General features: G+C 38.1%; 1 pseudogene; it reads right to left on the bottom strand.

Moving 5' to 3' along the window:
• Positions 1 to 3,457: 3,457 nt before the first annotated feature.
• The window catches only part of LOC118847065, a 42,365-nt pseudogene continuing 29,985 nt past the window's right edge, over positions 3,458 to 15,837 (bottom strand).

Below are 15,837 nucleotides of genomic sequence, written 5' to 3'. Positions count from 1 at the left end.
AGCACTTAGTGAATTATTAAGCTTTAATAGTTTACTGTTATGGGAGGAGTTACTAAATCACGGGAAGGAACTCCCACACCCAGAGTTCCCTACCCTGATTAAATTCCAGGTCACTTTCCATACTCACTCTGCCAAAAAAAAAAAAAAAAGGAAAAGGAAAGAAAAACAAATTTCTATTCCCATCTGCCCCAAATCTGCACCTCCCCACTCACTCACCTCCCAACCAGCACCACCACTACCACTGTCATAACAACAAGGAACAAATTAGGATAAAGTCAGTGGGGATCCACAGTTTTATAATGCACAGGGCAGAATCTCATGCTGTATTAATTCTAGAAAAATCCCCAGTGGTTTGCTCCTCTCTAGTTGCAGGGAATTTATTAATTTAATTCATACCCATGAAATGTCAGAGCACTTTAAAATGCAAAAATGCTTCTATGAGACAAGCTGCCTTGAGGTCCTTTCTAAATGGTCAGCATTATAATGATCCGTGGAGGAGGTGGCCTCAAATAAATGAGAAATGGTGTGGAAAAGGGAGAGCAGGATTGGCCCCCCACCCCACTCCCATAAGGAGCTTTCTTTTCCTGTAAAAAGATTCTTTCAACACCATTTTCTTTTTGCAGACTACACGAGATTAGGTACGTTTGCCTCACAAACAATAAGTGACATTTATACTGGGCTTCAAAGAATGATGGTGCACGTGGGCCTCATAATCTTCTTGGTCTGTAGGTGGCATCCACATTATAATGAAAGGAAAGGGAGTAAGAAGAGAGGAGTGTGGTACAGTGGGCAGAGGGCTGTGGCTAGAGTCAAGACCTCCCGACAGACAGTTCTTGCCTCTAACACATAGTCGGTCAACAAGCATTTATTAAACACTTGCTCTATACTTTGAGAAGCACTGGAGAAACAGAGAAAGGCAAAAGCAGCCTTTCTTCTCAAAGAGGTCATATCCTAATGAAGGAGGCCATATATAAACACCTACCTGCATGCAGCGTGAATGAGAGGTAAGGTTCGAGCTGAGATGGTAAGGAAGGAAACCAGGGGGCCGATGTAGACAGGGAGAGCATTCCAGGTATGGCTGGCAATTAATGAAGTGATACATGTCTAGTAATTTGACATATTGGGGTTATCAGCAACTTTCTAAAACTGTGGCTATTGTTGTTCCTCCCTTTTCAAGGAGGGCCCATCATGGGTGATATCTTGACTTGGCAAGCTTCCACCTTTGGAATTCTCTATGCTGGTGGAATCATCATTTAGACTAAATACAAACTAAAAACAATGGATGAGGAAACTGAGTCTCAGGGAGGTTAAGTGAATTGTAGCCAGCAAGTGTCAAAGGTAGAATCTGAAGTCAGATCTTCCTGACTCCAGTCCAGTCCAGTACAAATCTTGCTACAAACTCTTTGGTTCCTTGACAGTTCTGAACTGCAAATTAGGAAGAAAAAAAAATCAACACAATGGTTATTTGCCAAGTATTACAGTGACATAACACTCAAAAAGAATCTTATAATTGCTTTTTATGCTATTTATTGTAGGATCCTAATAATAATTGCTTTCTAAATGAATAATTGCTTTCTAAATGGAGTGCTAGAGGAGCCAGAAAGCCTGAGAAATGCCTTTTTCAAACATTCTAAGCCTGGTATTTCATCTCTACCATTGTGTTCTTAAATGTAATTTTTTATATCATAGCACAGTTTACAAAATCTTATATTTCACAAATTGTGAACATTATGTTGGTCTAATTACCATGAAAAAATCTAAGTTTGACTTAGAACCAAATAAATAATATCAGTATGAAATGGAGTCCAAGTATACAAATATCAAGGCGCTTAATAAACACATTAACCTGGTTTAAAATGAATCCTTTCTGGACAAAGGATGCAATGGATGTTTATCACAAAGTTAGAATCAACGTCTGCCAGACAATGAGTGAAATCACCCAAAACCTGATTGATGATCGAAGACCATGTAACATCCTTCACCTGAAAAATAATCTTCCCTAGAAAAAGGAGATTTCTGATTATATGACATGAGAGAGGTAGGCATATACACTTTATAATTCTGTAGGAAAGATTTAGGAGCTGAGATAGGAAACCGTGTTCCTCAAAGATTTCTGACATACTGTTATGCCCTAAATTAGCTTTACGGAGGATCGTCAAGAATTTAGATCATTAAGAATCCCCTTACACTACAGATAGAGATCTAATATCACTAATTTGTTTTCAGCTGAATTAAAATTTATTTTAATTTATTTATAATTTATTAATAAAATTTATTAAAATCTCATTAAAATAAGATTTACAATCTAAGAAAACCACTTAGACAGAAGAAGAAAAAGAACTAATCAATCAATAAACACTTACTAAGTGCCTACTATATGCCAGACACTGTGCTAAGTGCCATTAAACACAAGTGGGGAAAAACAGGTACAATTCTCTCTTTTGAAAATGGCAAATTCTTTTTTGAGGGTGGGAAGCTGGAGGAGGAGGTCTAGAACTGCGATATCCTTGGTGTTGGGAACTCCCAGTGAGAAGTTCTCTATCCATTTAGATATGGAACTGTTCTGCAATGTAGAGTCCTCAAGAATTGACTGGGGCACTGAGAGCTTAAGTGTTTGCCTGGGGTCATAAAGACAGTACATGCATGGATGTCTTCCAGGTACTCTTCCCATGAGGCCATGTTGTCTCTTTATTGCTATACAAATTAAAAGCAAGCAGCCCAACAGACTACTTCCACCCTTGTCCCATGGCTCCAAAGGGGCTCTTGTTCCTAAGATCCTGAGGTGGAATCAGCCAACAAGCATTTATTAAGTACCTCCTATGTCCTAGGCACTATGCAAAATGCTCAAGATACAAAGACAAATGAAGCAGCCAAGAAGGCACCCATATACTTCTTTCTCTCAATTTAGGACCATGCTTTCTTTGAGAAAGAGAGAGAGAGAGAGAGAGTGACAGAGAGTAAGAAACAGACAGACATAGAGAGACAGGGAGAGAGATACAGGGACTGAGGGGAAAGAGAAGCTTTCCATTTGGAGCTCCTTCTCCCCAGTTTTACAACTTAAATTCCTTTCATACCATCTCTCATTGGAACAGACGGTATAGAACTCACAACCCTCAGATTGTGGTCCTCAACACTCCTGAGAGTAGTCTGAACCAGATTAAAATGTAATTGAGAAATAATTAACAAAATAAATAAAAATGCATAGAACACAGATAATGTTAATATGGTAGGGGTTTTTTTTAAGTCAATTTATGGCCTGTAGGGATCCTCATGGATGGTTTGATGGCTCCCTTTCTATTTGAGTTTGACTTCACTGGTGTAGAACATAGGATACCATTTTTTTTAGGGAAGGAGGTGAGGTCCTCTACTGACACCATGACAAATCAGAATAGGGTTTTCTTCTGTTTCTATTTTTCCCCCAATGTTGAATGTACATGGATTAATTTCTGCAAATATCCTAAGGCTGAGATCTGTTCTCTCCCACTATGCCTTTGTTCTTGAGCTGGTTGAGGGGAGGTAAGGCATATCCTGCTGCATCAAGATTAATTATATAGTAATTGTCAAGGTCAAAATATCTAACCTCTCTCCCTTCATATTAAATTCCCTGGAAATCAAACAAATATTTCAAGATACCTCCAGTTTCACCAACTCCTTCCACAAATTGGGATCCTTATTGTGACTTATCTGTAAAAATTCCTAACATTGTTCCAAATTCTTGTAATTGTTAGCAAATAATTCTAGCAGTGGCATACTCATGTTCCTGTCTTTTCTTTTTGGCCATGAAGTTTGATTTCTCCTTTTCTGTTCTGAGGTCAAACATAGATTCTTCTTTTCTTTGATGCCTTGGCAATGCAGAACATATCTCATTATATTTAACTTTTCCAAATCAAGATCTCGACAGCTCCCATTTCCAAAGCTTTTGTATGTCTTCAACTCCAAAATGGTAATTCTCTGTGTCATGACTGATTTCATCTAAATATTGCCTTATTAGTTTCTTGTCTTGAATGAATTTCACATTGGACAGCACTTCAGTAGTAGATAACCCAATTGTCTGATTGAATCTATTTTCACCACCATAGGAAATATCAACTAATTTTCAAACACTCAAATGCAATCACTGATCAAACATGTCAGATTGACTTAGTTTAGTTTTGAAGTCAGCTGACCCTTCTAAAAAAAGACCAGACTCATTCACTTGGGTGAATATAAAGAGCTGCCCAAAAGTCTCTGCCATTTTTTACATAGTTGTGTCTTTTTCCATTTATAACTGGACAAAACACAAAGCAGATTGCTCTCCTCTACTGTGTTTCTTTTGTGAATTTGTTCAAGATTTCTCTTGCATTTCTTTGGAGTATGCCAAAGAGTCTACCAGTATCATCTACTACAATAAAGTCAAAACTGCAATCTTCGGACAGTTGTGGTATAGGAATCTCTTCGTTGAACTGGTTAGTATACCTATATAATGATTTATTGATTGGTTTGAAAGACTCAAAGTTAATTCTGACTTTCTTTTCCCTTCCTTCTTCTGTCACAATTAACCCACAGCAAATACACTGTTTGGAGGTACTTTGTTACAGATGTTATATCTGCCAGGATTGAATGCTAATTTATATGAGATTTTACGTTGCATGCCACTGCAAACTCATCTGTTCCAAGGTCTTGATGAAATTTTTTATTTTTCCAGATTTCAACATTCCTGTTGGCAGCACTGAGCTCATAGCAATATTCCTTCCTTCTTGTCCCCAAGGGCCAAGTCTTGGATGGCACCTCTTCTTTCCCAGCATAGACTCTTCCCTCTCCTGGGCCCTCTTCTCTCTACGCAACCTCTGACTAGGTGATCCCAATTATCATTAGGTTCAATTATCATGTTGGTGCAGATGACCACCAAATCTCTGTATCTGGCCATCGTCTCCTGAGCTGCAACCTTATATTTCCAATTTCTGGATGTCATGACTTGGATTTGCACTACAACCCAACTTGTCCCAAACAGAAGTCATTACTTTCCCCCTAATTGACTTCTTTTCCTAACTTCTTTATTACTCTGCAAGGCATCACCAGCCTTCTATTCACTCAGGTTCTCAATCTCAGAGTCATCCTTAACTCTTCACTCTCATGCAACCTTCCTATGGTATCTAATCCTCTATTATTTCTCACTGACAATCCTCTTGACTTCAGCTCAACATCCCTTGTAAAGCGTACAGAGCCACTCATCACATTGAGCCAAAACACAGTCTCTCATTACTTAGAATATTACAATAGCTCCAGCCCCTCCCATCTCCAAACCATCCTCCACACAGATGAAACATTTCTTTTCCTCAAGTCCAGAATGGATTGTGTCACTCTTCTGCTTTAGAAACTTCAAAGACTCCTCCTTAGATCAACAGTAAAACCCATACTCCAGCTGACACTACAAATCCTTCACAATCTGGCCTCCAATGTATTTTTCAAGACTGATTTCACATGACTCTCTCTCCCTAATTGAATGTTCCATCCAAACCATTCTATTTGTTCTTCTGTAGAACATTCCATTTCTGGCTTTTGTGCCTTTTTGAGCCTATCCATTATGCTTGAATTGCTCCCCCTCTTCATCTCCACCTTGTAGAACCTCCCAATTCCTTTAAACACAGCTCCAGTACCACCTCCTAAAGGAGACCTTCCCTAATTTTCCAGATGTCAGTTTTTCCCTCCCTCTCCACTGGCAAAGCACAAAAATAATTATATTTATTCTATATAAATTCTATATATTCTTATCTAATTAGGTGATCTTTTCACTTGGTAGAAGGTAAGGCTCTTAAGAGAAGAAATTATTATTATGTTTAACTTTGGATCCCCAGTGCCTAGAACACATCAGGGGCTCAATATATGTTTGTTGAATTGAATTGAGAACAACTAGTATATAGATGAAATAATGCAACAGTTTCAATGGCAAATGGGTTTCAGGGAAGTTTTTTTAAAACTATAAACATAATTGAAGAGCACCATTGAAAAAAGGCCAAGGAGAATCAATAACCAATACAAAGTGCTAAAAAGGGGAGGCCTGGCCAGGAGAAAGTCTCAAATCATTCTGCCCAAATAAAAATGGGATACTTGGTAGTTACATAAAGGGGTGCTTTGTCTTCTGCTTTAACATCAATAAATGGAATATTCTATCTAGTGGCATCATATCCTTTTTCTCTCCTAATGGAAAGCCATAGGCTTCCTTTTATTCTTTTGAAAAATAATGACACACAGAACATTTCAGGGCCATTGTGAACCTCTGGTTTAATCTTCGAAATTAAATTAAAAGGTACTCTGTCTGCTTTAGAGCAACATAAACTAAACACGAATTACATTCCACATTTAAATAGTGTAAAAGTGACCCTAGAGTTGATTGGGGTAGGGTTAAAATACTGCAATTTCAGTCAAATGAAAGAAAAAGTATCTTGTTAGCAGTTCTTTGACCTATAATTCACTATAGATTCTGTATAATTATCTAAGTTAAAACTATCTTCTTTTACCAGGTTCACACATTTTGCTTATTAATTATCATTTGAGCAAAACTTAGGGAGAATTGTCTATACTTGCTTTCTTCATTTCTCCGCCTACTCATTTCTTAAAACTTCAAAAATGGGATACTGACCACCAATACTCTATTGAAATTGATCCTTCTAAGGTTACCAACAATCTCTTAACTACTAAAATCCAGGGCCTTATGACAAAATTAGCCGAGAAGCAGTGGAGTTGGGGAAATGCGACAGATATTTCCAATAAAATCTGCTAGCCAAAATATGCAGGGAATGAAACAAACCTGTCACACAAAGATCTATTCCTCAACAGATAAATGGGCAATCGATAGATAGATAGTTTGCAATCTATAAATGACCACACAAAAAACGGTTCCAAGTCAATGATGGTAAGAGAAATGCATAATTAAATAACTCTCAGTTTTCACATATCCTCATGAAAACTGTCAAAAGAAAAAAATAAATGGGGATAGTCAATGCTAAAGGGATTGGGGGAAGAGGCACAATGATCCACTGTTAGTGGGTTTTTAAAGTTGACCAATTTCTGGGTTTCATTTTGGAAATATAAATGAAAAGTGAATAACTTCTCCATCCCCATCACAGAGAAACCTTAATACTGGGCATATATTTTATTGAAGTTAAAGGCAAAAACAAGTCCACTATATACCACACTTTCTTTCTTTGTTATAGCAAAGAACTGGAAATAAAATGGATGCCCTTTAATTGGAAAATTATCAAAACCAAAATAAATTTAAAAAGCAATACTATGATATATAATGGAAATATTACTGTGTAGTAAGAAATAACAACCATGAGGAATTCTGGGAAACATGGCAAGATTTGCTCGAGGTGATGCACAGCAAAATCAGGACTGAGAAGGTAATAAACACAAAGCCTACAACAATGCAAATGATAATATCATTAGAAGGAAGTTGAACTCTTGAGAAATAGAAGAAAAAAAAAACTAAGGAAGGTCTCTCAGGAGAGACAACAAAACATATCTTTTACCTCATGGCAAACCCTCCCCTTTTCTTTGTCATAAAGGAGAACTCAATCTGGAAGAAGATGGTGGGAAATGACTGTAATATAGAACTTAAATAAAATAAAATTAAAATTAAATCCTATTGTCTTGGCTCAGTCTTTATGCTTCTTGAACACTCTGCAACTCCTGACACTAAAGTTCTTTGTCCTGGAAATCCTCTCATTACTTGGTTTTCATGGCATTGATCTCTCTTACTTCTATTCCAGCTTCTCTGACTGCTTTTCTTCAATCGCCTTGTCACTCACCACTTGTCTCCTGTACTTTAATCATGTTTACTCATCCAGGCTTTGTCATGGGCTTTCTCTCCTCAATTTGTACTTGTAACAGAGTAGGTATTTTATAAATTGTACTTGTCTGATTGACTTATTTCATTGGCTTCTCTAGATATAATTTATACCAATGATTTCTAAATCTGTATATAAGATCTTTCTCAATCTATTCCAAATATGTTTCGATATATTCCAAATCTGTATATCTTTCCAGATCTCCAGTCTGACATTACAAAATGTCATTGTACTTTTTCATCTGGATGTTGCATTATTGTATAGAACTAAACATCTGAGATGGAATCTTTCAGTCTTTCCTCTTAAACTTGTCTTTTCTCCAAACATTCCTATTGCTTTCATAAGCACTCTTGCTCAACCAGGTTCACATTCACAAAGTCACCCTTTACTTTTCCTTCTCCTTTAACCTGCCACATTCAACATGTTGGCAATTTCTATAAAACTGTGCATACCCTTTGACCTAACAATACCACTAATGGGTCTTTATCCCAAAAAGCTGGTTTTTGTTGCTGTTGTTGTTTTAAGGGGAAAGGACCTATCTGTACAAAATTATTTATAGCAGCTCTTTTTTGGTTGCAAAGAACTGGAAATTGAGGGGATGCCCATAAACTGGGGAATGACTGAACAAGCTGTGATGTATAAATGTAATGGAATACTATTGCACTATAAGAAATGATTAACAGATGGACTTCAGAAAACTCTGGAAAAACTTATATGAACTGATGCAAAGCGAAGTGAGCAGAACCAGGAGAACACTGTACATAGTAACAGAAATACTATACTATGACCAACTGTGAATGACTCAGCTATTCTCGGTAATACAATAACCCAAGACAATTCCAAAATTCTCATAATGAAAAATACTATCCACCTCAAGAAAAAAGAACTGATTGAATCTGAATGCAGATCATAGCATACTACTGTTCATTTTATTTATTTTTTCATACTTTTTTCTGTTTTCTTTTACAATATGACTAATATGGAAAATATATGCACGACTACACATGCATAACCTTAATGAAATGGGTTACCATTTCAGGGAGGAAGTAGGGCAGGAAGGGAGAGAGAGAATTTAGAATTGAAAATTTTAAAAAAGGAACATTAAAATTGTTTTTAAATGTAGTTAAGGAAAAAATAAAATATTATTTAAAAATGTTATCAATTTGATTCTTATAGCACCTCTTGCATCTTTCCCTCTTCTCTTGACCCATACAGTCACCAGCTCAGCTCAGGTCCCTAGTATCTCTTCTCTGAACTTTTTGTAACAGCTTCCTAATTTGTCTCCCTTTTGCTAGGTCCTTCTGTTTTAGATCCATCTCCCATGTCACTGCAAAAATGATGTTCCTAAGGCACAGGTCTCTCAGAAACCTTCGATGGTTCTCTGTCACCTCAAGGATAAAAAAACAAAAAAAAACCCTGTTCATCTTGGTATTTAAGACATTTCAAAATCCAGATACAATCTACCTTTCTAGTCATAGCACATATAACTTCCTTTCATGCACTCTATGTTTCAATCAAGCTGCACTTCTGGTCTTACTTTTATCTTTGTTCCCTTCCTGCATACATAAAATGCATTTCATCCTTACATTTGCATTTTAAACTGCTTGGCTCCATGTAAGGCTCAGCTCAGGGGCCTCTGCAGGAGGCCTGCTTAGATCTATGTAACTGTTAATACTCTCTTCTTCCAAAGAGACCCTTGGTTTCATCTATTTGGGCACATGAGGTTGGATTCTCCCAGTAGAATGGAAGACCTTTGATGACAGAGGCAGGTTGAGACTGGCTTTATACCTGGGACAGTACTGTGAATAATAGCTCCTTTTTTATTAATTGTTAAAAGCCATTTGCACAAAGCTGCTACATTCGTGATAAGCTAAATGAATATTAGAAACATTGATAATTTGAATTTTAAATAAAAGCAATACGTAATACTTTAAAATTTTAAAAATTGTAGCAAGAGCTTAATTGCTTCAATTCATCCATCCATCCATTCTTTCATTAAGATTAAAAAAAATCAGAATTATAAACTACCAAACCAAAGGTGAAAGTATAAAACAATTAAGTGATGTACAAAGGAGTTTAATAAGGTTTACCCACGCAAAAGTACTCATACATAATATTCAGCAGGCAAAAGAGCCACAATGGGCCTGGAGCACAAGAGGAATGGTATCACCAGTTGGTTGGGATGCATGGGGGGTATTTCTTCCCCCCAAAGTTCTCTGTTAGACTATCCTGAGGTGTGGCACCATTGCCCAAAGACCACTTCCTAAAGGTACTATAACTATGGGCGTTTAAGGCAGGCTCACCCCACTTCTTTGTGGGTATGAAGGTTAGGACATCCCTTCTCTTAACATGTAGATATGATCAGAATGCTCTAAGTGCCACCTTTCTTCCTCAACTATTTTTACTCAATGTAAAAATGTTATACTGCTGAAGATATTATGCAAAACGTTTCCTGAGATGTTATCAATGACGTTCATTGTATTGACCATGAGATTTTATACTGTCTGATGTTGTCCTCATTGGTCAGTGTTATACTTTTCTATTGTTTTTGCTTTCTTAATAGCCATATTTCTTACCATATTTCTCTGAATTCTGTATATTTCTCATTCAGCATTGTGTAATTATACTATATTATATTTATTTAGGGAAGAAGAGAGGAAGCATTTATTAAGTATCTACTATGTGCCAGGCACCGTGTTAAGTGCTTTATACAAATCATTCCGCTTGATCCTTACAACAACCCTAGACACAGGTGCTATCATTCCTATTTTATCACTTCAGGAAACTGAGGCAGACAGAGGTTGAGCGATTTGCCTAGGGTCACATACCTAGGAAGTGTCTGAGGATAGATTTGACCTCAGGTCTTTCTGACTTCAGGCCCAATGCTCTAACCACCACACCATCTAGCTACATTATTTATTTAATCATGTCCCAATCTTTAAACATTAAATTGTTTCCACAGTTTTTTTCCCAATTAGATATGATTAGAGGTGCTATTAATACTTTTATACAGATGAGTCTTTTATTCTTTCAATAACCTACTTAGTATACAATCTTAAATGTCAGATTATTGTGCCAAAGGGTTTTAGGTCAGAGGGTCAGTTTTGTTTTATATTTCCTTTTCTTTGGTTCAAAGCAGCTGGACTGTTTCATATAGCTCAGCTATCTGTCAATGAATATGCCAGTTTTCCCTCATCTCTCCCTCCACTGTTTTTTTTTTTCTTTGCAGCATCTTTCCTGGTTGTATGGGTACCACGCTGTACCAGAACTTTAATTTGCATTTCCTTGGTGATCAGTGATTTTGAACACCTTTTCAAGTGGTTGTTTGTTGCTAGATGGTGTTTCTTCTGAAAACAGCTTATTTAGATGCTGTGCTCACCTAACTTTGTGGGAAAATAATTATTATTGTGAATTTGTTCTAATTCCCTGTAGATTTAGAAGTCGCGTTCTTAGTGCTGCCTAGTGCAGATATTAGAAGATTTCAGATACAAATACTTAATTTCACAATCACTTATCTGAATAAATTAGTAAATTTTGAAAATGTTTTCATTAAATAATAACATCATTTACTTTATATGGTGCCCATACAGCTTAACCTTGGTGCAAATCTGGTCAGACACTGAATAGCTTTGTGAATCTGAGTAAGTCAACTGAACTCTCTAATCACTGATTTCTTCATCTGTAACTGTGGATAAAAATGGCCTAACGAGGTTATTGTGAGGATCAAATGCAATCGCTTATGTAAAACCTTTGAAAATCTTCAAGCGTTATATATACATCCTGACTATTTTATACACACATCTCGGAGGTAGGGCTTGAACTCAGGTCTGTCTTTCTGACTCATTTCACAGAGATGACTGCCAACTTCATGGGTCTAGATATGGGGAATGCTCACCAATGAGCAGTCCACGGACCAGGGGAAGGCATGGCATAAAGGGACTTGGAGACCAATGTGTCTGGCTCTTGGCTGGTGAAGTGGCTAATAAATAAGGCCCCGAGGTCCTTTGGACCTTCCCTACTCCCCCCTTCCCCATCCCCTATAATTGCTTTGATTTGTCTGTATACCTGTTACATCACCCAGGGTGGGGGTGGGGATCTGGTCTGAATTCTGCATATGGCCCTCTAGGTCCTCAAGTGCCTTCCCTTGAATCCAAGCTTCACAGAACAAATCCCCTTGATAAAAGGATTTGTTCTGTAAAACTTGGACTCAGTCAAAAGGCCACACCCAAGGACCTAGAAGGCCACATGTTCCCCATCAAGAAGGCTAAAGGCTCCCCACCTCTGCCCTAGGAGAAGGAAAGCTGTTTGAGGGGATCTTTGTATTCCCAGGTCTCAGCATTGTGGTTAGTATATCATAGACACTTAAAAGAGCAGCTAGGTGGCACAGTGGATAGAGCACTGGGCTTGGAATCAGGAAGAATTTTCATGAGTTCAAATCTAGCCCTAGACGCTTACTAGCTATGTGACTCTGGGCAAGTCACTTAACCCTGTTTGCCTCAGTTCCTCATCTATAAAATGAGCTAGGGAAGGAAATCGCAAACCACTATGGCATCTTTGCCAAGAAAACTCCCAAAGGGGTCATGAAGAGTCAGACAAAATTGAAAAATGACTTAATAACAACAGACATTTAGTAAATGACTGTTGCATTTAACAAAACCCAGTGAAAAATACTATTTTTTTAAGCTGTAGTTTCCCTAATGTGGATAATGCCATATCCTGTCCCAAGTAACCCATGAGGCTGGAAGTTGAAGTATGGGGGAAGAATAATTCTCCATTTTAAAAGGACTTTGGCTACATCAAAAACAAACAAAGAGCTCACACCATTTGGAGCAGACTGTACTGGGAAATACATTTTCTACCTAATTCTTCCCAACAACAGTCTGTAAAGGAGATCACTGTGTTAGGGTTTTGTTATCCTTCCCCTCCCAATCTAAATACAAATTCGTTCCAAACATCAGAATCATTTCCAGATAAACAGACTGGATGCAAATGAAGTGCACAATACTGAGTGTGGCCATTATCGAGCAATGTAAACAGGAGCCTAATCCCAGCTGCCAAACCAGGCAGATGATTCCAGTAGCATAAATGCAAAAAAAATCTTCGGGCTCAGAATGTATTGTGAATGGACATTTTTTCTCTTAACAAAGGAGAGACGGCAAAAAAAAAAAAAAAAAACTCTGCATGAAGTTAACTTTCCTCATAACAATCCACTACATTGTTGCCGGCATTATTATCTGTGTGCATATTTTTGCAAACCTGTTATGAATTAGAAGCATAAGCATTTTACAGTCATAGAAAACCAATCTGGATAAGGCCCATTTAGAAGCAAGTTATTAATCTTCTTACAAAATGGGAGGAGTTTTTTATTTATATATTTATTTGGTCATTTGTTATGTTAGTTTCTTTTAATTGAATTGCGTTATGAAAAAAGCGTTGGTTGTGTCAGAACCCAAATGAGAGTAAGTTTTTGTTCCATCCCAGAAATGCTGAACATTCATCCCTATTACAAAAGCATTGCATTATCCATGCACTTTGGAAGCATCTCTAGTGGTCAACACCAGGCCTCGGAATGCTGGAATCATACCTTGAGCCAGAGGCAAGAAAAGGAATGAGGTTATCACTGGCCAGACCAGGGCAAAACTATAAAGGGGTAAAAACAACAGATGCTTCTGCATCACTCTAAGGTTTACCCAGCATTTCACAAGCATGGTCCATTTAATAGATCCATCACCTTATTAAGTTCCTATCATGGGTCAGGCAACCATGCTGGATAAAAACAGAAAATGGATAATACTGACCCCTCAAGTAGCTTACATGTTCATGAGAACTTTGTGAGGGAAGTACTTTAGTTCTGGAGTGAAGGGAGGGTGGGGATCTTATTTGTGGTTTCATCAATTTAGGGAGCTTCCACTGTGGAAGTGCCTTCTACCAATGCAAAGTGGTAACTGATCATCAAGTGAGAGTCTTAAAGTGGTGCCTGGGAGGCAGGAAAGGTTAAATGACTTTCCAGGATCACATAGGCAGTATATGTAGAAATAGGGCTTCATCAAGGTCTCTTAACTCCTAAGTTAACACTGTCTTGCATGTTCTTCTCTGAATCTAAGCATTATGGGTATTATCACTCCTGTTTCAGAGATGAACACACTGAGGCTCTGAAATGTTAGTTGACTGCCCTAAAGACATGTAGATCTGAGGCGGAGGATCAAACCCAAATCTCCCTGTCTTGAAAACCAGCATTTTATCTACTATGCCTCCATAGGAAATGACTAGCACACAAGACACATGGGCCTCATCTCCAGCACTTGGCAAAATGTCTAGCACAATAAGTGCTTAAGAAATGCTTTTTCATTGACTGAGTGGTTTCCCAAGGTCACATTAGATCCTCTGCTACCAAATCCAACCTCCATCTCCTGTACCATTTTGCCTCCCATAAGACCCCAGAATCCCAACAAAGGATTTATCATTATTGGTCTTTGTTTTCCCACTCCATTTATTCAGAAATCCACTTAAACAGCTCCACTGCAATAACTTCGTCCCATATATGGACCGGAAGGCCTGTGTCTTTCCACAGCAGAAGACAGCTGCCAGTGTAGACATTTAGTCCTGACAGATTAATGATGGTTTAATTCTCATCCTGTTCTGATGTTTTTCTGGACTTCCCTAAGCAAGGCACCTCTATGCTTTTAGGTGGTACATTTCTGACCAGCTGTCTCAAAAAATCATTCTGAAAAGTAATGATCTTCTTAAAGGATGCACATAGTAAAAATCATTATTCCAGTAGATGGAGCAGAGGTGACATCAGAGGCTCCGAGTGTTGGTTGGCCCAGAATTTATAGCCCATGTCCAGACACTCAGCAGTTCCACTGAACAGAAATACACATTTGAGAACAAAGTCTGGACGTTACTGAATACTGCTTGGCTAATCACCCAATTTGAACTCACAAAATTCCACATCCTATTCATGCTGAAAGCAAAAACAACCCACAGCAAATACCAAAATGATTCCTTAAAGCAACATTTATATTCGAGAGCAAGAAAGTTGTAATTGTGATTTGTTTAAAAGCTCAGTGTGGTGCTTTACAATCATTCTGTGGAGTGGAGACGATCAAAAAATATCTTAGTGTGGCCATCAAATGTGTGGCTACTCCCAGTTCCTGCCGAGGCTGTTGAGCTGGCGCTTTTCCCCCAGCCTCTTCATGTATTGTTTGATCGCCCAATGGAGATTTATTAAAAAACAGATCAATATAAAGAGGCAATCTGCCACCACTAGACTCTGGCATGTACATCAGGACCAGGAACCAACATATAGCTTTAAAATGTCAGAAGCAAGAACGGCCATGCATGTGCCTCCTTGAAGCTGAAGTGGTAAAGTCAGAATAGTTACATAGGGTTGAAAACACCTGCTATTAAGTCTTAGCTCTCCCGCCGTCTTGCTCATATAGAGGATACACTCCACAAGTTGGTGATTTGCTTCAATCAATCAGTAAACATTTTTAAGCACCTACTATGTGCCAAGCACTGTGTTAAGTTTTACTATAAGCCCTCCCCCTTCCCTAACCACCAAACTCTTCAGGTAATCAGCACCATTAAATTTATTACATATCCATAAAGAAAGATAAGATGGGGTAATAGAAGGGGCACTGGATTTGTATTCAGCTGAAGACAGGTTTTGAATCACTCTAGTGGACACTGATCAGCTGGGTGACCATGGGTAACATCATGCAGTCAAGACTCTGGTCCTCAGTTTCCTCATCAGGGAAATGGAGACGATGATACCTGTAGCATAGGTATAAGAGTAGGGTAGCTTGGAGACATGCAGATAGAGCGAACCTGGCGTCAGGTAGTTAAAAGCCGGTCCCAGTCACAAATGAGTTAATAGTGGTAAAGCACTCGGCATCATTGTTTTTATTTTCACCTTCATCAGAAATTTGCTATGAGGTAAAACTGTGGTCACACATGTAAAGTGCTTCATAAACTGCAAAGTACTATACAGGTTATTATAAGAATC

This window comes from Trichosurus vulpecula, chromosome 4 (genome assembly GCF_011100635.1).
Source record: "Trichosurus vulpecula isolate mTriVul1 chromosome 4, mTriVul1.pri, whole genome shotgun sequence".
Lineage (NCBI taxonomy): Eukaryota > Metazoa > Chordata > Mammalia > Diprotodontia > Phalangeridae > Trichosurus > Trichosurus vulpecula.
The sequence above is the reverse complement of the archived record's forward strand: the minus strand, read 5'-3'. Positions and strand labels throughout refer to the sequence as shown.